Source organism: Miniopterus schreibersii, assembly GCF_964146895.1.
Source record: "Miniopterus schreibersii genome assembly, chromosome: 8".
NCBI lineage: Eukaryota > Metazoa > Chordata > Mammalia > Chiroptera > Miniopteridae > Miniopterus > Miniopterus schreibersii.
Genome location: NC_138109.1, coordinates 65,158,044 through 65,182,062, shown reverse-complemented (window position 1 = coordinate 65,182,062; position 24,019 = coordinate 65,158,044).

Here is a 24,019-nt window from a genome sequence, read left to right as displayed (position 1 = left end):
TGCCAGATGATGCAACAGTGGGAAAAGAACAGTGAGAAATATTTTCAGTGTTGTCAGAAGGAGCAACCGGGGAAGGAATATGAGTAGCAACTACAGAATGTTACTGCTGTTACCGTCATAACAAGACTAGTTATGAATATTAACAATAGAAAGAAAGCAAAGGTGCTACTGGAGAAACGTGCCTTGTCTTTCCCCTTTGCTAGTGGGAGTGGGGTTCTTAGGGTACAGCTGGAATAAGTATTTTTGGAGGCCCCCATGAGAGGATGAGATATGGTAGACAGCTTTATTTTTGTGGAATTACATCCTTGGGTTTCCAAAGTCCCATTTGCCGTAGTCCAGCCAGAGAAGAAGTGTAGCTGGGGATTCAGTAGAGCTGACATCAAAGCCAGTGTCCAGCGTGCTGATGGCAGCCGCCAACACGTGTGTATTGGTATGTTACAGCTGATATCCATCCATGAATGCTCTTATAAAACATGATTTCAAAAAACCAAACTAATTATTCAGTCTAGTATGTCAGATTTTGCATCTAAACAGTTCAGCTGGTAGAAGCTGGAATTGTAACATGTCTGCCTGGTGGGAACTGGGAACTTGAAAGGAGAAAATGACTAGTGGGAGCTGAAACCAATGATGAGACACAGATGAGACCTTCTTAGAAAGTAAGGGTAAAGGGTAAAGGGGAAGGAAAGGTGGAATGAGCAAGGACAGGGATCTGTGCCCTCCACTCCTACCTGAATCATAGTACCATCACTAATCAGGCTGTGGACATAGTAGTTGACTTCCTAAACCATTCCCTCCATTTTCTACTAATCTCTTATTCTGCACTATGAGAAACTGATTCTGGGCCTTGCTTAGTCCTTAAGCCAATCACATAATCTCAAAGTCTCTTTTACTCAGTGGTGCAGGGCAGAAGTCAATCAGGGGATGCCACTCTCTTGTAGGCATGGAAAACTGATCAGCTCGTTGAGATTGAAGGGAAGAAAATCAGTTCCATGTTAGGGGAGAAATTATTTCTCCCACCAAGTGTAAAGAGGAAGAATTGTTGTCTGGATACACTTGTAGCCATCATATGACTATTGGGGAAAATCATCCTTGGTATAGAGTAACACTGGCATGGTTAGAGTACCAAGAAAGAAAGAACTGGGTCCTTTATGACATTATTAAACAACGGACTAAACCTACCCTAAAACTCACTCTACATTTGGAAGGCTTTTTATATTACATAATTTTCCTATTGCTTAAGCTTGTTTGTTGAGTTGAATTTTCAGTTCCCTGCAGCAAGAACCATTATAACTGATAATGTGTCACCCTTTAAAAGATTGAAAAACACTGCCCTAGAGAAACTCCTAAAAAGCCTCACATTTCAGATTTCAGATAGACATTTTAACCAAAATTTTTCACTTTTCTATTCTAACTTTAAAGTAGATTTTAATGCAGTGAAAATTTTCAGGTTTAGAAGTAATTTTGTTTCAAGGGCTTTCTCGCTTCATAAGTGCATTGCTATACAAATGGGCTCTAAAACATATCTGTGCAGCCAAAAAGGGTTTTGTTATTGTTTTCCATTTTCATATCCTCTATTTCCCTTTCCTTACTTGTGAGCCCCCCCACCCCTTCCTTTCAGCCCATCATTGTCCTAATTCTGTCCCCAGGCTGCCCAGGATCTTAGTCCAGGTCCTACCTGTGTCTGTCCTCTTTAGATATATATCTTGCTACCAGGTCTTTCCTGTTCTTCACTCTTCACGCAAAAGTTAGTTACCTGGATTGCAAGTCTCAAGCCAGCTGTCTGGAGTCGCTGATGAATTACTTTATGCTGACTTCTTCATGGCCAATAATGGCAAAGGAAACTTTAATTTGGGACCAATGTGCCTTGTGTACAACAGAAGATCTATAAATGTTTGCTGGCTCAATAAAAGGGCTTGGGAAATTAATATGTGATTCTATCTATAGAGTATTTATGGTTGATGAGAGAACTCTTAAAATATTACATCATAACCCTTACAAATGAGTCTATAATAGAATCTCAGACGTGGTGGCCAGCCCCTGGACATTTTCAAGAAGAGGCACCTCTCTCAGGGCTATTTGAATCACAGCATTTCTTTAACCATGTACTTCTCCGAGCACAAAACCAACCTAGGTGGCAGAGGTATTCATAATTAAAAAGAAAAAAAAAGCCTGACTGTTAGAAACAGGTGTTGGGGGACCCACCCTTAATGTGTGTGTGAATACCATCCAACACTGAGAGAGCTGCTCACGCATCTCTGCTGGGGCCTGGCAGCCAGCCCTCCCAACCTCCTTCCCATTCTGTGCTGCCTCATGTTTACACAGTGAAAATGAAACTGTTGCCAGTGTTAATACAGCATAATTTATAAGCTGAGAAGAGAACTCAGCATGCATTCCCTTTTCAAGTGAAACAGACTGTTATTTTCAGAACCAACTGAAAGGTGGGGACATTTCTTGGAAACCAAGGCAACTGCTGATTTCCCCAGACCCTTTCTGCCACATAGGACCCACCTCTCATGAGGCAGGCAGGCAGGGCCAACTCACAGAAAAGCTCAGTCTGACAAACTACCTCCCTGAATTAGAGAAGGCAGCTTCATTTGATAATGCCATTCCTTCTAGGCTCCAAAAAAGTTAGGTAGATCTCCAGTCCAGAAAGGGGGCCTAGGGACTTGAGATTAGAGACCTTGCTTATTAGAGAAGACCCTTAGTACAAAATCTATTTCTCATCCTTTAGGTGGCTTTCAGGGATACCACAAAGCCAGACCCTTTCTCAGAAGCTGGACAGAGGGAACAAAATCCTAATCCCAAAATCTGTGCTTTGGGTTCTGTAAAAGATGCCGCCTGTGTCCCTATCATGCCCCTTTTCCCTTAACTCTAACCTAGCAACTGAGATTATTTGACTGAAAACACACACACATCCAAATTCCAAGACCAGTCTTAAGGAGGGCAGGAGGTGAGATCTGCTGGGGCAGTTGCTAACCAGTGTCCAATCTGTCTTCCCGGTCCCATTCTAAATTTTGTAGTGAGCCCTCTCCAAGACTGGGCTCCATCTTTTCTCTAGGGGCCACAGCAATTCTATCCTTTCGCCCAGGTGTCCTGATTTCTGAGTTTATATACTTCTTTCAGGCAGCTGCCCTCCCAGGTCTTCCCTATGAGCCTTTTATGCCTCTTCTTTTGCCTAATTACTGGCTTCTCTAGGTCCTGGCCTTGAGTTGGACGTTGTGCAGTGATAGCTGCCTTCCCTCCAAACCTTGGAATTTTAGATTTACTTTTAAGCTCACGTCCCAATTTGCCTGTCCTTGGCAAATTCTCACGAGCTGCCATGTTTAGACACTCGGCTTTTGCCTAGCCCCGTGTTATCTGAGTGACAGCTAAACACCAGTTATAATAGAGTATTGAGCCCTAGATTCTCCCGTGGGACAAGATGCCCAGGATCAGAATGGGTCAATTATGCTGATTATCCTGCTAATCCCCACCATTAGGATAAAGAGCCATGGTATTCAATGGAGTATAAGGAGAGGATGCTCAGGCATAAAGCTGGGAAACCCCGAATGCCTGGGAGGTATGTGATAAAGGCCCACATCACATTCCACTTAGATGGGCTCAACCTTCGCAGCTGGACACTCACCACCCTGTATGATGAACTTGGCCTTGGATGCTGAGATCTGACCTGGTGCTAGAAAAGCATGACAACGGGACCCCCATGGCAACTGCTTAGTGCTATTTTGAGTTTCTCAGTGTCTGGGTGATTGCCTGACACAATATTTTTTTGCTACATTTTCATTGTTAAACAACATTTATGTCTTTAGAATAAAATAATTGTGGCCTGGGCGACATGGCTCAGTGGTTGAACATCGCCCTATGACCCAGGAGATCGTGGTTTGATTTCTGGTTGGACTCTCATCATTGATGTTTCTACATCTCTCCCTCTCCCTCTTTCTGAAATCAATAAAGACATATTTTTAAAAATTGTACCTCCTATGGCCTTATTAAAATTTAAGAATTCTGGAGATACAAGCTGCCAACCCATTGCCAGTCCATCGCTACCTTATTGGAAATTTTTCATTAAATAATTATTTGCTGCTATTATTTTTCAGTGTAGTTCAGTCTTGCGCCACATAATGATATTTTGGTCAACTACTGACCACATGTGCAGTAGTAGTTCAATAAGATTACAGTGGAGCTGAAAAAGTCCTATTGTGTAGTGATGTCCTAGCCACTGTAGTATCGTAATGCAATGCATTGCTCCTGTGTCTGCGGTGATGCTGGTGTAAACAAACGTGCTGTGCCACCAGGCATATAAAAGTATAGCACATTCAATTATGCACAGTACGTAACACTTGATAATGACAATAAACGGCTGTGTTACCGGTTTATGTGTTAACTCTACTACATTTGTTATCATTGTTTTAGAGTATTCTTTCTACTTATTAAAAAAATTGCTGTAAAACAGTATGCTGTTACACCACCAGCAGCCTCATGTACCTGGTGTTCACAAAGACTCTTGATGACACCATTTTCTCCTGTGCTTGATTTAATGTCATGTTGTTTTGTACATTAGCATGCTGCACAGGCGTGTAGCCTAGAAACAAGAGGCCATCGCATGTAACCTAGGTGTGTGGTAGGCCATGCCGTCTAGGTTTGTGTAAGTGCTCTCTACGATGTTTGCGTGACGATATAATCACCCAATGACGCATGTCTCAGAACATATCCCCGTTGTTAAATGACACATGACCGTACCTAAATGAGAAAGAATAAAACCTGGGACAGATAAATTTTTATTATGGGAGAGAAGTAATAAAGAAATAAATTTCTCTTTGACTTTTTTGTTAGTAGAGAGGGTAAAACAACCTTGTGTGGAATGAAAGGTAGGAGTGTCTTTAAGACTCACTCATCATAACCAGCAGACAAAATAATCCTACTTAAAGGTAAAGATAGAAACTAAACTCCCAACACTTTAGGGCAATTGACCTTCCTCATGTTCCCTATACTTTCCAAATGCCCAGCTTTTTCCAACCTCCTTTCTACCAGGAAATCTGTTAACCAACATAAAGATGAAGACACTTGCTACATGATCTTGAAATTAACCCCAGAAGCCTATGTTAGGTTGGCCTAGAGACAGAAAGAACAAAGAGACAGGAAGATTAACAATGTAAGTTTTAAATGTCAACATAAGAAATGTCCAAACCAGTAAGAAATTTTGAGTTTATTTGAGCCAAACTGATGACAATTGCGGGGAAGCAAAATCTCAATGGATTGAGAAAATGCTTCGGGAAATGTCAGCTTTACCACTTGTTTTATACATTACAATCAGAAGAGGAGGCGTCAGGAGGGTTACATGAAATTCATGGGTGATAGACTAGGGAGGTGAGAGAAAGCAAAGCAGAGGGGCTGGGGAGGGGGTGGATCTCTGAGACTGGATAAAAAGTAGAATGAATAGACACATACTTTTTTTACATTGCTGGGTACAGGATAGTTAACAATGAACGTTTACAGCCCGTAGAGATGGTGTGCAAGACAACAAGGTAACAATGGGGGTTCTCTGGACCAGTGCTCCGGTGGGAGGTTGTGCCCCGAGAGATCTAGCGAAAGGACTACTCTGACATGCCAAAGGTATCTTATGTAGATGCAAAAAGACAATAGACAGGCTCAGTTTTGAACTTTGGTCAGGATTGAACTTTGTCAAGAATGAGAGGCAACAGATCAATGTTTCTTTCTCTCCCTCTCCCTTCCTATCACTCTAAAATCAATTTATAAAAACACACTTTAAAAAAAAGAAAGAAAGATACTGACCTGGGACATGACTACCCACCACGACTGGCTTTCAGTTAGGAAGTTTTCATTTCAGACCATCCTATGTGCTTACTGTAGGTCTCTGAGTTTGTAAGGCCTTCACCATGCAGGCCTCCCCTGAGCTTGTCAGGTTTAGTATGTGGTCCCTGTTTTGTCCACAAAAGCACATGTAAAATAAAACCACATAGGTAATCAGGGGCCTCGTTAAGCACAACTTGTAAAAACAAATTTTAAAGACAACAACAGAAGGATACCCAGGTACGTGGTCTAAATAACTCAATTCATTCTCTCCCTTCTCCGGCCCGTTCCCCGAATGGCCCTTCTGTAAGCAAGGGCATCCTGATAGCTCAGGGCAAGGTTTCTTTGTGCTTGTCTCCCAGCTACACGGGCGTCCCTGACAGCCCTGTTTTGATGTTACTTCATGACCTCAGCTTCCCACAGACTCACTGTTTCGTCTGTTTAAAAGCCATATGGTAGCAAGAGTCCACTGGCCCTTGTCTAAAATTCTGACTGCCATAGACAGGGGTCCCTTTAAGGCAATGCTTCAGGGACCTTGGGGGGGGGGGGAGCCTAGGAAATAATAACAAATAGGTTTTAGCTTTTAAAATTTTCCAGCTGAGAGGGCTCAGCAATACCTCTGTCATCAGCTAAGCAAAACAAATTTGAACAAAACATTTTTCTTTTTGGTTCCTGAAAAGTCAACCTACACAAACACGACAGATAGAACTTAAAAATGTTATACTTCATCGTAAAAGTATTATAGACTCTTCTATTGTGAATTAAACTGTGGGGACATGGATCATAGTAATATTGCCTATTACCTTACAACAGGCAAATCGGTATGCTGGCTGATACGTATAATTTTCTTTCCAAAAGGTCAAACTTATCATTTTTTATCTTTTTTTCAGATAGTTTTTTAAAAATGTGTATTTGGCTGTAGAAAGACCTAAATGATCATTTTAATAGATTGATATTTCTTACTCTTAAAAATTATAAATAATGTTATGCACGAAAACAATGCATCCTTACACGGGAACAGCATCCTCCTGCCCCTAGACACCTTGGTAGCCGCAACAGTACCAGATCAATAACTAGGAGCCATCCTGCCTTCCCATTGGTTTGAGTTTGGACAGATTAACAGAATGGCAACACTTGTTTAGTACCCCCAAGAAGGTTATGTGGTCCCGGCAAGTGTTGAGCACACCAGAGACAACCTTCCCCACCTGGGTGCCTTATACCCTAGATGCCCCCTGTGTTCAGCTCCTTCACATAGAAAGGACAGATATCCTGACTCTTGGGAGTTTCACAATATTAAAGTGGATGCTCAAACAATATATTTAGATTCACAGTAAAATAAGCAACTCTATGTCCCTGCAGGGACAAGAGGCTATCCTGCCCTTCTTTCAGAAATAGTGAAAAAGGCAGAAATGATATTGCTTCTCTCATGTGTGACTAATTTATTGGAAATGGCTCGTGTCTTATCATTCTCACTCTTTGCAAATATCTCAGGAGATATTTTGATGTCAAAATAGTTAGAAGGTTCCAGACATTACTGACTCTCCAATTCTCTATTTCTGCTAATAACAATGTAAACATTAATGTGTCCACGATGACACCAATAATAATCATAAACAATAATAATCTTCTTCCTCACCATCTCAGAGATTAAACTACATATTTGTAAGACCTTCTCCCCAACAGAGCCAGGTGGTATCAAAGACATAAAGTGCTGAGAGTCTAAGTAAGACTAGAGAGAAACAACGATGAAATGTCATGCTTAATCCCTTACTGGACCTTCTAATAGAAAAAAAAAAAATCTATGACATATATTAAGATGATTGGGAAAAATTGAATATGGGTTGTTTATTAGATATGTTGTATAAATTTTAAATGTAGAGTGTAATACTTGTTCTTAGGAAGGTGCTTAAGTATTAACAGATAAAGTGTCATCGTGTGTGCAACTAATTGCAAATGGTTCAGGGAAAAAAAAGTAAGGTAAAGATAAAGAGATAGGTAGATAGATGATAGACAGACAGACAGGCAGTCAAACAGATAGGTAGGGAAAAAGCAAAGGTAAAAAATGTTAACAATTGTTGATTCTAAGTGAAGGTAATGATATATAATTGCTCTTCACATTTTTTAAAGAAATTCCTCTGTGGGTTTGAACTTTTTTAAAACAAAAATTAGGGAGAAAATGAAAACAGCAGAGAATGGAGATTAGGGCATAAAAATATTGGACGTATGTTGATTGGCTATGCTGGCGAGACAGTTCATGGGAAGGTTATCAAACTAGTCTTTCTATCTTTGTGTATTTTAGAAACTTCTATTATAAAAGGCTTTTGCTTTTTTTATTTAAATAGAGAAGGAATATTCCCACTTCACCCCAATTTTTTTATTTTTATTTTTTTTAGTTTTCCTCCGTGGTCTGTTTGGATGAAAGCTCCCCTGCACTCCAAATACCCAGAAAACCAACCATGATTACAGCCTTATTTTTATGATAGGCCAGTGGGCTCTAGAGTGAGGTGAGATGTGTTGACAGCAACTAAATTATTGTCCTATTAAACCTCTTTTTGGTCTCCTTATTAATATCTACCCAAAAAAACCCAGAATTTACAGATCCTTTACCCAACTTGATGCTAGGCACTAGAAGGGACAACAGATACATGAGAACCACACAATTTTGAAGAAAATCTGTGGCAGCAACCCAAGTGTCCATGGATGGATGAGTGGATAAGCAAATGTGATATATCCATACCACAAATAGAATTCAGCCTTAAAAAGGAGGAAATCCCGACGACACATGCTACAACCTTGGAAACGTCATACTGAGTGAAATAAGCCAGTCACAAAAGGTCACATGCTGTGTGTGAGGTGCTTAGAGCAGTCAAACCCATCAGGACAGAAAGTAGAATGGAGGTTGCCCGGGTCTGGAGGAAAGAAGGAATGGGAACTTACTGTTTAGTGGGTGTAGACTCTCAGCTGGGGAAGGTGGGGAGATCTGGAGATAGATGGTGGTGATGGTGCAGGGCAACGTAAATGTCTGTAATGCCACTGAACTGTACACTTAAAATGGTGAAAATGCTAATAAAAGAGTTATATATTTGAGAGAGAGAGAGGCAGGAGGAAAGGAGGGAAGGAAGGCAGAAAGGGAGAGAGGAAGAAAAGCTCTGAAGCATCCTTGCTGCCTTGCTTGCAATGCCCAGGGGTAAAACGTTGTTTCCCATGCCCGTGAGCTGAAGCAACTGGTAGGCATTGTCACATGAACCCAGAGCCACCCAAACCCAGGTGTCAGGAGGGCGCGGAAGGCTTTCGGGGAGGCTTCCCTACGGGGAGACCCTGCTGTGTGGCCCCAGGAAATCCTAGTTCACCAGAGGGTGACTTGGGTGGGGGGAGAGGGGGAGATTTCCTGGCAGTGCTTCTTGTAATACCTTGTGAGTGCTTGTAATCCACGTGGCTAGGATGAAAGAATTCTGGTTTCAGAACAGAAACATCGGGCTTTAAATTAAATCGGCTACCTGCTGGGAACCACTTACTCCCTTTCTTCCCCGCAGCCGGGGAAACAATTCAGAGGCTTCTCTGCGTGGTTACCAGCGTGAGTGACCTTCAGCCTCGCCACTTAAAATTGATTCAGGATGATCACACTGGCTTAAATAAAAGTCTCCATCCCAGCCTCCCAGTCTCTCTTGTCTCCTCTTTGCATCTTTGCCTCTCCCCCCTCTCCCCCCTCCAGATATCTTCACATTTCTTTCTCTTACACGTATGTGCATAAAAGTTGCTAACCCTGCCTCCAAAAGCATCGCCTTTCCACCTGGCTCAGAAGTGACAGTGAGATTTTTCACCTCCTAACTCTCCTTTCTCCTCTGATGAACAGTGGACCAGATGGCCATTCCCCAGCCTCCCAGCAGGGGTTTGACTGACAGGAGCCTTTGATAAGCCTCAGAAGAATGAAGTCATCTCCAGGTCAGCGCCGCGGCTCGGCCTTTAACACCCCGCACCGACCACCATTATCTGCTGAATTGGAGACAAAGGAAATTAGCCCCGCTTCCCTACCATCCCCATTATTTCCAGGCTGATTTCAACAGGGAAGCAAGGAGATGCCCTTCACTTTCCTCCAAAAGGTACAAATGTCAGCTGTTAAAAAATGCAAACAGGAGGCTTTCCTATGTTAATGGCTGGGTTCCTTTGTTAAAACGGAGGAGTGGGAAGGGCATTGGATTCCCTGCCTTTGAGGAAAGACTTCACAAGCTTCCAAACAACTTCCTTAACTGCCCACACCTCAGACCAGACGATGGGTATTTTTAAGCCTTTGGGTTTCAGCTGGAAAGGAGACAGGAAGGGAGGTTTCCTTAACAGCTGAAAACCAGAGAACCTGGAGAGACAAGTGAAAAGAGCTTCTGGTCATTTAAAATCTAAAATTAAAAAGGAAGATAAAGAGTCGCCCCTTCTCCCAGAACAGGGAGCACTCACACACACACACACACACACACACACACACACACCCCTGAAAACTACATGTATAAGTGTCAGCAGCTAAAAATCAGGTGCAGGTGCCACATGCCACTCACTATCTGACATTTGTGGAGGCTGTTGCTGATTGTCTCCTGACGTGATGCAAGGGACAGACACGTGTGCATGTGTGTTCCCATGTTATTTGTTTTAGGGGAGAGTACCCCAGCTCCTGCTGGAAATGGAACGTTATGGCAGAAAGGCTCATTATTGGGAAGGAATTTGTTTCACAACAGTAGATTCTGAATATTAGGGATCAGAGTAAATTTTCTTGAGATGACCACATACCCTTCTAAGAAGGACATGCGTGCTGTTGCTATCACCCAGACTGTAATCGTCTAAAACTGTGGGTTTTACAGAACAGCCAGAGGATTGCAATAGAAGAGCAGGTATCAGAGAAATCTCAACAATCCAGATAAATTAATAGCTCAGTCAACACATACTTGTTAGTCATCAGGGCCAGACATTGCATTAGGTCCTTGAAGGGACACTAATCTGGAGGCATAGTCCCATGGGGAAGGAAGAAACTTTACCCTCAAGGTTCTCTTGGCTGATCTAATAATCAAACAGACATGAGACAGATTAGCAAGAGAAAAATGACAGAAGTTAATTACGTATACAGGGTGTCCACCCCCAAAAAATGTATACACACTTTAATAGCAGATAGCGCAACTTTGAAAGTGAAATGTATTTTAATAAGCACTGCTTTTGTAATTATTCTAAGTGTGTGTATACATTTTGGCGGGGCACCCTATATACGGGATGGGGCAAAAATAGGTTTACAGTTTTGAATACATGAAACACAGTTTATTCTTATATTCTTATTTATTAATTATTGTATTTTCCATATGAACAATGGGAAATGTAATTTTGCCCCACCCGGTATATATGGGAACCTCACATACATGAGAGATTCAAAGAAAGAAAGAGAAAATGAAATATATATGACATTCTGAACTAAAGATTACCTTGGGACTTCAGATGGGAGGAAAGCCATTGCAGGACCAGGAGGGTAAGAACAGCTGGTTAGTAATTAGAAGTTTGCCCTGCCCTATAGATAGGTTAAAAAAAGGTTATCTCTGATAATCTCTTATTATGGGCAAGACCTCTAATTCGACTTCTTCTAGGTAGTTAAGGGGGATGGGGGCAGAAGTTTTCTTGAACCTGCCTTTAGCTTAAAACAACCACATTGGCATATGTTGGAGTGACAGGAATTTCCAGTCTAGATAAGGAAACGGGAGTGAAACTAGACCTCATTCCTGAAGGAAATATAGCACCCACATAAGTGAAAATATGAGACAAGTCCCTTCCAGAAAGCCTGGAGAAGAAAGACCTAAGTGTCGAGGGTTCGTTTGGAATGGGAAGTACTTCTAATAATAACACTGAAGGAAAGAATCAAATTGTTGATGTGTTAGATGGTTTGGATAAAGAATTTATACTTCCTTCTTGTATTAGTTGGCTAGGGCTGCCATATCAAGAGGTCACAGACTAGATGGCTTAAACAATAGAAATTTATTTCTCACAGTTCTAAAGACTGGAAGTCCAAGATCAAGGTGTTGGCAGGTTTGGTTTCTACTGAGACCTCTCCCTTTGGCCTACAGATGACTGCCTTCTAAATGTTTTCTCACCTGGCCTTTCCTCTGTGTACGTGGGCACCTTTGTTGTCTTTTTCTCTTCTTGTAAGTCATATACATTAGGACCCCGCCCTTATTACCTCCTTTAGCCTTATTTATCTTCTCAAAGGGACTATCTCCAAATACAATCACATTGGGGGTTAATTCAACATATGCATTTTGGGGGGACATAATTCAGTCCATAACACTTTCTTAGGCAATAGAAAGACAAGGGAGTAATAGGAGAGGGCAGCCACAGGATGAAAAGATGCTTTAGTGGCACAGCTGAGGGGCAAACTAAGGAGGCTATTACAATAGGCAACAGGCAAATGAAAAGGGTCTGGATTTGATGTTGGCAGTAAAAGGAACTGGATACAAAATAAAAGCATTAAAGGAAAGCAATAAGATGTAACTTATTAGATATGACAAGCAAGAGAGAGGAAAGATGACTTCAGATTATTAATTTTAAAAGACTAAGGAAATAGTTGAAATATGAAATGGGCACATAGAGGATACTGATACCACAAGACAGAGTGGAGAGGTTATAAGCTCTGCAGTCAGACATACTACATTAAAAATCTAAACTTTGCTACCATTTGGAGGTGTGATTTAGCAACTTACTTAACCTTCCTGTGTCTCAATTTCATCTTGTATAAGGTTGAGGTGAAAGAACCAACCTCACTAGGTGGTTTTTATTTTATGGTTGAAAGGATATCACTTAATTTGACTATGAGCTAGATTTCAAAATCACTCTGACAGATTGCAGAAGAAACTTAAGAACAATATATCATTCAAACTTCAGTGATATTGTTTTAGGTAAAAGAGTATAGAATAAATAGTACATAAAACAGCTGCATAGATGTAAGAGTCACATCAAACCGTGATATAAACACGGAAGCTGGGATGAAGCTTTAACTGACAAGAGCACAGGCCTGAGCTTGGGCACACTCAGCAACAGTTCAGTGCTTTAGAACCCTGGAATAGCTCTAGGAGGGAGAACACATTAAAAAAAAGTGAAAGGAACAAAACAGTTGACTGAGGAAGAGATTGAATGATATCACACAGACCAATAAAAGGTTATCATTGGGGAAAAAATTATACCCTCCACCTCCACAGAGAAGAAAAGAGGGGGAAAATGGACTCAAGCAAAGTAGGGGACATTGGTCAAACTGAAGACTGATACTCAGAGTCTGACAGGAACTTTTTAAGGACCCCTCTCCTAAGCTAAAACGGAACTATGAACTCAGGAGAAAACATTCTGAAACCTATTGGAACAATTTATTAAAACATTACAAAGATGCACAGCTGTAAATCTAGAACATAAGAATCTTGATTTCCATCTCAGTTGGAAACCTTCTCCCTGACATAAAGAAACAAACTGAAGTTAATGTCGTTGGATGGGGAGGTCAGCTCCTTGATATCATTCAGGCTGTGACCCAATTCTCTTAAGAATAATATACAACTGTCCTTGTCTTACAAACTGAGTTTTTCTAGAACCAGAAAGGCTGCTCTAAAAGCAATTCGAAGCCCACCTTCCTTTACCAATCCCAAAACCTCCCTTATTTATCTCAAAATAATTGTAGTTATTGTAAAAGACCAGGAAATAGAACTGTCCTGCACTTAAAAAAAGAAAGAATTTAAATAATAATTATGCTAGATTCTTGATATTAATGTACCTGAAACAAAAGCTATAAAGTTTCTGTTTACATCTGTGTATGTGAGTGTGTGTGTGTGTGTGTATGTGTGTGTGTGTGCATGGATAGATGATAGATGATGAGAGATGATAGATAGATATAGTTTTATCTCCAAATGGTATTACCAAATTAATTTATAAAATTCCTTAAAGGAGTTCTATTCTAATTGATTTAGATATAAATGAGCACTCATATAAAGTTTTCCTAAAATTCTCAAAAACGTAGAAACTGACTCAAATTTGTTTTTAAGTTCATATGATCTGGAAAAACCTTTGGTATGTAAAACTAATCTTAAAATTATTGGTAACCCTGGTCGATGTGGCTCAGTTGGCTGGGGTCTCGTCCCATACACCAAAAGGTGATGGGTTTGATCTCAGGCCAGGGCACATGTGGGAGGCAACTGATCGATGTTTCTCTCTCACATCACTATCTCTCTCTCTTCCCTCTCTCTCTTTCTGTCTCTCTCCTTTCCTCATTCTAAAATCAATAAAAAACATATACTTGGGTGAGGATTTTTTAAAAGTTGTTGGTAAAATAAAAATTGGCATGACTCCAGAGTGTGAACATTAAATACAGGGCAGACATACAATTTTCCTCTATCTAGATTTACAAGTCAAATAAGCTTGATGTCTCTGCTAGATGTATAAGATTAGAACTATAAACTATAAATCCAACCTAAGAACAAAATTGTACAATGAAAATGAATTGCTTGACTCACGTAAAGCACAGCAGCAAAACAAGTTTAACATTTTAGGCTCTTTGTTTCTGTGATGTTTTGATACTTGCTTTGTCAATGAAAAAAATAAAAATTATGGCTAACTTTGTGTTTTGTCTCATGAGATTTTCATAAGCAATTCCAGTATAGTTGTTAGGAGCAAGTGAATTAAGTAGATGTAGGTGAAGTAAACGTTTATTAAGTGACCTTTTCAATAATTACATTGTAAAATGTTTACTTTAAAATAGTTTCAGTGTCTGGCATCTAAACACCAAAATAAACAAACAAAAGACAAACAGATTCATAGATATGAAGAACAGACTGATGGTTGTCAGAGGGGAGGGAAAATGGGGGGCTGAGATTCCTTATGAAAATTCCAGCAAAGCACCCTTCAAAAATCTCCTATAGACCCAAAGACACACCCCACCGCACCCCACACCAAGACACCCCACAGTAGGAGCGGGTGGCCCAAACCCCAAACTGCTGCTCTGCGGGGCTGTAGCCCCAGAGCGGCCTGCCAGCCTGGGGTCACCCACCCACTGCGGCCATAGCAGGAGCCATTCACTGGCCCCCCAACCGTAGTAGTGATGTCCGAACCCACCGGGAAAGACCCACTATCCCCATGAAGGGAGAACCATTAGTTCCACTCCCCTGACTCCCGGTGGCCCTGCCTGGCTGAGCTTATGCTCCTCAGTACTGCTAGCCAGGTGGCCCAGTGCAGAAGAATCTCCAGGAGGTCTGGGTGGATTCTGGGGAAAACTTGAGTTGTGTGGCTCTTGGAAGAGAACATTTTTTCCACACACTCTAGACCAGCATCGCCATTTCTGTGCAGAGCCCTCCCTTCACATGGCCAAATCCTGATCACTGTGGGCCTGATAAATACTGCTGGACTCACCCTGATGAATCTCTGCAACTCAGCACACCACAAAGGTCTATAGGCCCATGGTAGGTGGCGGCTGATCTCGGTATGCCGTGACACTGTTGCTGAGAAGCTTCAAGCCCAGCACTTGTGTGAAGTTTGACTCCTTATCAATCCATGAACACCACTCACCCCCTACCTGGTGACTCACTGGGTGCCTCCCTCAAACAACTCACATACTGGCAGAGGTTCTTTCTGTGTGTGAACCTAAAAGGCAGCTAATAAGTGAAGGCATATATTGGGGAACCCTGGGCCTTTTGCTGACCTGCCTCTGAGTGTGGGGCTGGTGGAAACCAGCCTTTTTTTTTTTTAAATATATCTTTATTGATTTCGGAGAGAGGAAAGGAGAGGGAGAGAGAGAGAGAGAAACATCAATGATGAGAGAGTCATTGATCAAGCCCACAGCCTTTTTTTTTTAAAATATATCTTTATTGATTTCGGAGAGAGGAAAGGAGAGGGAGAGAGAGAGAGAGAAACATCAATGATGAGAGAGTCATTGATCGAGCCCGCAACCCGGGCATGTGCCCTGACCGGGAATCGAACCCCAATCGCCTGGATCCTAGGTCGAAGCTCAACAGCTGAGCTACGCCCTGCCGGGCAACCTTTGTGAGCAGCTGATGGAACCTGAAATTTAATTTCCCTCTAGTCTGGCTCTCGCTCTTACATAGCACTTTATATTGTGCCTGGAACATGGTTACTACTTAAGGACTGAAGAATAAATGGCTCATTTTGACCTGGAAGTCAACTATCCAATTTTCTTGTGAGGATTCAGATAAGGCACCTATTTCTCTGTGTTAAATTTCACCTTGTTACCTTCAATCTATTATACTAATTTATATCTCATATCATTGTTTTTCCCAACTTCTGGTTAATAAATTTAATAAGTAGTCCACCTATGTATTATTATTATTGATGTTGATATTAGCTATTACATAGTGCTTCTTATATGCCGGTCCTTATTCTAAGCATCTAACACACTTAATATTTACAATAAAATCATGAGATGAACATTATGATTATTCTCATTTTACAAAGAGGTTAAGTAAATTGTCTAAGGTCACAGAGCTAATACGTGGCAGAGCCAGGATTCAAAACTAGAGAATCTGGTCCCATAATGTGTGCTCTTCACCACCTTTCTCTTCTCATCAGACTCATCAATCGCTAACACTTGGAACAGAACAAAGGAACGAAGCAAAGAAGAGGGATCAGTACATCCCACCAGAGCGTGAGTACACATCAAGCTCTCAGCAGGTGCGTTCTGTTCCATCAATTACTGCTGTAGCTAACTTTGTGATAATAAACATATAAAAAAGAAAGTGTCACATGACTTGCTGAATCTCAGATATACTTTTCTAATGTGTTTTAAGTGCTTGCAAATCATGATTTTACCAATTCAGTCTAGCATTCTCTCTTAGACCAATGTCAAACTCAGAGTTTTTGTCCTGTAGAATCTTTCTTGATCTCCCTCCCTCCTTCCCTTCCTCCTTCTCTCCCTTCCTTTTTCCTTTCCTCCTTCCCTCCTTCTCTTCTCTTCTCTTCTCTTCTCTTCTCTTCTCTTCTCTTCTCTTCTCTTCTCTTCTCTTCTCTTCTCTTCTCTTCTCTTCTCTTCTCTTCCCTTCCCTTCCCTTCCCTTCCCTTCCCTTCCCTTCCCTTCCCTTCTCTTCTCTTCTCTTCTCTTCTCTTTGCCTCCCCTCCCCTCCCCTCCCCTCCCCTCCTCTCCTCTCCTCCCCTCTCCTCTCCTCTCTTCCCCTCCCCTTCCCTCCCTTCCCCTCACCTCCCTTCTGCTCCCCTCCCCTCCCCTCTCTTCCACTCCCCTCCCCTCTCTTCCCCTCCCCTCCCCTTCCCTCCCCTCCCCTCCCCTTCTCTCCCCTCCCCTTCCCTTCCCTCCCCTTCCCTTCCCTTCCCTTCCCTTCCCTTCCCTTCCCTTCCCTTCCCTTCCCTTCCCTTCCCTTCCCTTCCCTTCCCTTCCCTTCTTTCCTCCACCCTCTCTCTCTCCCTCCTTCCCCCTGCCTCTTAAAGGACAGTTTCATTTACCTGACTATGGTCCACTCTCTATGATCCATGACTTCTTAAAGATCATAGAGACTTGACCTGAAGTCCTCTCCTAACCTAAGACTCTAATTATTTACAAATGTTAGATAATCTAATGCTTTCTCACCAGAGAAATTATAGCTATAAGCAAAATCTACAAGCTTTTATAATTATAATAATTAAATTTTATAATCTGCAAGTCAATTGAAGTTTGATAGACCAACCAATGACCTGAACAAATTTTGAAACTATTTCTACTTTGGGTGAACATCATTTCACTTTGACGAATCTGTATCTCAACCTAAGCATTGAAATACAAATGAAAATACAATGCAATGATACTAAAAAGGTGACTTGCAAGCAAAATGTACAGTGATTACAAGGTTAATGGTTTCAAAGATAGCTATACAATTATTTGAACAACTTCAAATTTGAATATAAAAAGTGAGAAACAAAGTGTACAGAAGTCTGAGCAATAGTTGATGGTTTGATTTTGCTATACTCAAGTCCTTTTGGAGCCAGAGAAAGGCAAAATCACAGATGGAGGAATAGCCATAGAAATTAGCCTACACAAGCACAGGGCGTGAAATTAATATGGACAATCCTCAAAGAATTAAAGAAAGTCAAGATATAAGTTAAAATAAAAACATCCCGGACCAGTGTACCTATCAGATGCCCAACAGCCTGCTGCAAGAAAGGACAAGGCCAGTGACAAATGCTGCCAGATGAGGTTTTTCACCTCTCTGCAAGGCCGAATAGAAGGAATTTAATTTGCCTGCGTGGCTCTTGTGCAATGCCAGGTCACCTTGAATAAAGCGGGCTTTGAGGGAGAAAGTCGACTTCCCCAACGCATGTCTACAGTCCTATCCTCTTGTCAGATGCCTGCAGACACAGCGGCCAGCGTTGCTATCACTCAGATCCACAGGGAAGGTGAGAGAGAGAAAGGCCCCAACCGGCCTCCCCGCACAAACTCCATGGTGAAATTCCACCAGACAGGAGCCAGCTCTCTGCTGAGTGAATTGAGCCTTTTATCAGTCACATTTGTATACATTATAGAAAGAGCCAAAAAAGGGAGTTACTGTACACCTTGTATATTTTTAGTTCCCCGGGATTAGTTGCTATTGGATTTAATGTGCAGGGAAGAGAAGGAAAACGTCAGCTTCAGTCTTCTGTGTACATTGGTAGCTTTTTTGAGGTCCTTCAAGGTTTGCTGGACTCGTCTGCTGGCTCTTCGGACAGCCTGGTGAATTCTGTAGCTCAAAGAGCACGCTATTTGCTTCTGTTCTGAATTTGAGCCCCATTTCATTTATTTTTCAAGTATTTTACTCGTTAGGCCTAGTGTGTTTGTGAGCGTGTGCGCTCGTACGTGTGCGTGTGAATATCTGCTTGCACACAAAAACTTTCATTGATCTTAACTTCGAGACTTATCCTGTTCACCAAAAGTAGCACAATACAACAACAAAAAAGCAAACAAACAAACAAAACATGTCAGTGGACAGAATCAGCTGGGAAAACTTTGCAATCACCCCTTACTTTCTTCATTCACTTCAGTTCTTGCTGAAGCAATTCCCTGAGGGAAAATAAGAGCAAAAATTGGCAAACGAGTAAGGCGTGTGGATTCTGACATAGCATTTCTGTCACTAGATTAACAATAAAAGAACTTGACGTTTTGACTCGATCTCTTGCAAAGCTTTGGAAATAGAAAAAAATCATTTTGCCATTCAATTCACTGCCATAATTATTTTAAATGCCACTCTTGTACTTCCCTTCCAACTTCCTTTAAATCATTCAATTTTTTAATCGTTCAACAAGTATTTATTGAGCACCTATTATGTGGCAGGAATGTGCTAGAGATATAACAGTGAATAAAACAGGCGTGGCCCTTCCCTCCTCAACCTAGTGGAGATGATACTAGGGTTATCATAAAATACCTCAAGCTAAATTGTAGACACTATAACCAGGGAACAATGCCACATCTCTGGGGACAGGAGAGGAAGTAAGGGGATAAATATCATCTAAACAAAGTCACCTATTCAGCAAGATGTTTGTAAACACACTAGCTACAATTGATCCTCGAGCAACATGAGTTTAAACTGTGCGGTTACTTGTGGATTTCTTCCTATAAATATGTAGAGTACTGTAAATATAGTTTCTCTTCCTTATGACTTTCTTAATAGCATTTCCTTTTCTCTAGCTTACTTTATTGTAAGAATATAGTGCTAATAAATATAGCCTACAAACTATGTGTTAATCCACTGTTCATATTATTGGTAAGACTTCTAATCGACAGTAGGCTATTAGTGGTTAAGTTTTTACAGAGTCAAATGTACATTTATTTTTAACTAGCAGGGATTGGTGCCCGAAACCCCTGCGTTGTTGACAGGTCAACTGTGTCCTGCTCTCAAAGGCTGTGCCTGGGAGAGGAAGTACTTGCTTCCTTCCTCCACCCTCCTCTTGTTCTTCCCGAAAAGGAGGCGAGATTAACAGAGGAATCTGACTACATACTCCAGGGTGGTTTACATCAGGGGTGGGGAACCTTTTTTCTGCCCAGGGCCATTTGATATTTATAACATCATTTGAGGGCCATACAAAATTATCAACTTAAAAATTAACTATGAAAAAAGCTCCTAGATTTATTGAATTTCAAGTCCTGCCTGCAGTTGCCTTGGCAGGGCCAGACCAAATGATTTCTCAGGCCGTATATATGACCCGCAGCCCAGACCTTCCCCACCCCTGGTTTATATTTACTCCTAAGCACCTCGGTATACTCTTTCCTCGTTTTTTTCTTTGATGTTGCTGAATCCATAATGTTCATCAGGGTCTTCTTCTTTGACGTGTATTTTGAAGGTACTAAAGGGAACACCCATCTCTTTAGACCCAGGTGGCTTCATGGTGTACAACCTTTTCAGTCACACAGGGCACCAAGCCCAGAAGGGTCTTCAGCTTGGTTTAATTCTCAATTGTTGCTGTTTTGCAATTCTTGATACTTTTTGGTGAAGGGACCCTACAGTGTCATTTTGCACTAGGCTTTGCCAATCATGTAGCCAGTCCTTTCTGTAGCATTAGTGGACAACTGGTGGAAAGGTTCGTGGACGTAAGGGGTGGGGAGACTCTGCTGGGGTGATCATTCTAAGCATTTACCTCATGCCTAGGATTAACGGAGACCCAAGTTTTGAAGATTATAGCATGGGACAGTGAATCATAGATGTTCAAAAAATAATTCACTTATTCAACAAAAATTTACTGAGCAAAAATCCTAAAGCTGGACCAAAAAAGCTTAAAGGTTTAAATCACTAATCACATTTGAGCTCTCTGGCAACATTGTTTTAAAGGAGCAATGGAGAAAGCTTTAGACATGATTATTGAGTTATTTCTAACAATTCTTATGTAGAAGGCAATATGTCAAAGTTGGAATCAGAAAATCTGGTTTCATATGCAGGGTTTTTGTCTTATTACTTATATGATCTTATCTGAGAATGTTGGGCCTCTCTCATTTTTTTATCTACCAAACAGCAATAATAACACTATGTGCCTGGGCTTTAAAAGAATTAAATTAAATAGGGTAGATTAAAGTGCATCTCAGAGTCTGTGCCACATAGTAAGCACTCAATAAATCATTGGGTTGATTTGATGTAATTATCAGTCCTTACTTAGAAATAGAATTCCACTGCATGGATTCATGGAGAAAAAATAGTTATTATTAATATATTAGAGTTTAAAAGATTATAGTTCCTCAGATATAAAGATTACAATTATACCAATTTTTATCTCGCCTTTTTTTTTCTGTTCAATACAAGCCCACATCACTATAACTGACACTAGGATTCTTCTCTTTAAATAGTACTTAAATTCTATACACATCCAAGGACATGCATTTTTCACTCAGATTTCAGGAATTTTGTTTCCGTGCTGTGTGTATTGCACAGATATGCACGATTAATCAGTTTTCAAAGTAGAATCATGTTAACTCACCACTGCCAGTCCCTCAAAATTATTACTGTCTCTCTTTTTAGAACTTGACCAGTCAAGCATCTGGGGTTTCATCTCAAACTCTTTTCAGTCTAGTGCAAATCATTCCTACCTCAGAAAGCAAACCATCACCTTTTGCTTTAACCAGTGTCCTATCAACCAACCAAGAAGACAGATTTTGTACTTTTTAAATTTAGAAAGTGAAATTTAAGTCAATTAAATTAAAATTTGGTATAGTCTACAGGAAATACTATCATTATACTCAATTCCCTAGTTGTTTTCTTTCTGACTTTGGCAGGTGTACATGAGATTATCACTATATTGGTGAGTAACAAAATAAAATCTCTGTCAGATATTGAAGACGACTCCCGGTTCACGGAAAGCACTGATGTAGTCACAGGGGAAAGGGCAGGTCAGGCATCTTCAAGCAATAGCCATGGTTCTAACCCAACAGCTTCTAAACAGTGCTGCTGAGAGTATATTTAATCATAACCACAGACCACGGTGACTGTTCAAGAAGTAAATGCCATAAATTGTGCAAGGTCTTTGAACATTTGTTATAAAACATTTGGAAAGGATGTGTTCAAACACTTACTGAATGTTAGCTCTTTGACTAAGCACTTTTGTGTATAACCCAAAATAATGAAGTAGCTCCAGTTTGCAGGATTACCTGGACCTAGAAGAAAATGGACAAAAACCCAGTTATGTCAGACACCAAAAGGAGCTCCTACCCGGGGTATTATTACTAGGCCTGCCATGTTGGCATTTACCATGGGCTCTGTATCTCCACTGGTTGTCCTTATCTAGAACTGAGAATAAAGATGCTTGAGCTCGCCGGCAGGGCTCACAACAGCAGAATATGAGTCCTTACCACAGCTGGAAGTACCCGCATAGAAACCAGTTACTTAACAATTAGAACCTCAAGCTTGATGTTTAGATTAGATGTTTTCTAAATGCCCTGACCCTAGAACTATCTTAGCCTCATGGAATAGTTTATCACTAAAAATATATTAGTACGTAGGAATGCACAAGCAAGTTCTACATCTTACTAATTTTCTTCTTAGGAATGAAAATTAATTTCTATAATAAATACTTCCAGGATACAAACCTTTTAAAAATGTAATATATCTTGCTATTTAAACTAATTAGCAATTTTAAAGTACATGTCAATAATTATCATGCTATTCTCTTCTAAAATAAATTGGTATTTTTTACATTCTACAATTCTACATAAACTGCTTGTACTATAGGTTTGACAAGTATTCTTATGCTTTGATTCTATGCAAGTGTTTTACACTTGAAGTTCTCTCAGTTTTATGTTGATGTTGGCTACACTGAAACCTCCATCGCTGTATGAAAGTTTCAGATCTGCTAATGTGGAATTTACACCTTGCGGAAGAGAGAGACATTTTAATAAACCTTATTGCATCTCCTGAAGGACAATAAAATGAAGTTTGCAGAGATATGTGCTTTTTAACAGAGTACATGAGAAAGTCACAGAAAACAAAAAAGAGAACTCACTTGGGTTGTGCCCTTGTTTCTCACACCTTGTTTTTCTCACTCCCACCTCCTTTCCTTTATAATTTCCTGCCCCGGCTGACAGGTATAAAATCCTTTTACAATTTTATAAGCCAATCCCCACAGCTTCTGCTTCTTACTAGCAAGGAAAAGAGGTCAAGTCAGAATACATGCTGGTTACTGTGCCACACACACCAGAAAATCTCCAAGAAAGCCTCAGAGATCTCTCCAAATTGCCACTGAAACTCACACTGGGGGAGACCAGGGAACCATGTCTCAGGGTTATTTAAATGGGGCATCTTTGAATCAAAATAACTCCTTAACAGTTTTACTAGTTTATTCTCACCCACCCCCTTTCAAAAATATATAAAATTCATTTTCTAGATTTGACATACAGGTCACCTCATTTAAGCTTCTGCTCAAACGTCACCACCTCAGCGCTTTTGCAAAACATACTATCTAAAGTGTCATCGCACACCCTCTACCCCATTTTCTCCTGCTCTACTTTCTGACTATGTGGCATTTTACAATATATTTTCTGACCATTTACTTGTTGGTTTATGTTCTTCCTGGAAGGTATGCACCATGAGGGTAGATTTGCTTAAGTGAGCACTGTATCCCCAATACCTAGAATAGTATCTCATACATGATAGGATCTCAATAAATATTTATTGAATTAAGTACCTATGAAAACAAGCCCTACCATATGGAGGCTGCAGAAGTACACTGACTGACATTCCACTTTCTGAAGACATTTTTTCTCATATAATTTTATCTAAAGGAAACCTTTTCAGAGAGTCAATCTCTAATCCAAGTTTCTTCCACTTCTTTCTTCTGTTCTCTGTGTATGTAGTCAGCCCAAAGGATATATGAGTTCAATGTGCAGAAATGCTATAGATAGAAATGATAATGTCCCTCAACTTAAAAGGGCCAAGCATGTTTTGAAAGTGTTTTATGAACTGGAAACCTTTCCATGAGGTATTTCACTACAGCCCCATAAAATCCGACACCCCGCTGGAACTCCATCCTGTTAAATTTGGCCATGCTTCCTTCCTCAACTAATGAGTTCAATTCATGTTTTCATTTAAGTTCATACCCAGATACAAATCAGTGTCACTGCCACAGGCAACAGCTCACAGAATCCCCAAGCAGAGGGCCAGAGGCTTTAGAACAAATGCCAACCTCTCCTTTGCGCGTGGGGCTCCGTGGCACCGTCTTAGGCCCGCCCCAGCGCCAGGTCCCAGGGAGGCTGAGGGGGCTCCTG